Here is a 422-nt window from a genome sequence, read left to right on the forward strand (position 1 = left end):
AGCCCCACTGCAGCCTCATTGCAGCCCCACTGCATCTCCGCTGCAGCCCCACTGCAGCCTCATTGCAGCCCCGCTGCATCTCTGCTGCAGCCCCACTGCGCTGCCCCTGGTGCCCCCCCCAGTGCTATAATCATCCCGGTGGAAGCCGGGCCGGGGTCCCCCCCCATGTCCGGGGCGTGGGTGTGTGCACGCGCACACGCGTGTGTCACCGGGACCCCCGCGCGTGTACATATGTGTGCCACTGGCAGCCCACAGTGCGCACGCGTGTGTCACTGGGAGCCCCATACTGCACACGCGTGTGCTGCTGAGACCCCACGTGTGTCCATGCGTGTGCCACCACATATGCGCACACGCATGTTCCACCGGGCCCCCCATATTTACATACGTGTGTCACCGGGACCCCTCTATTGCACACGCGTGTG

Source organism: Haliaeetus leucocephalus, unplaced genomic scaffold (assembly GCF_000737465.1).
Source record: "Haliaeetus leucocephalus isolate CR32 unplaced genomic scaffold, Haliaeetus_leucocephalus-4.0 Scaffold579, whole genome shotgun sequence".
NCBI classification, from domain to species: Eukaryota; Metazoa; Chordata; class Aves; order Accipitriformes; family Accipitridae; genus Haliaeetus; species Haliaeetus leucocephalus.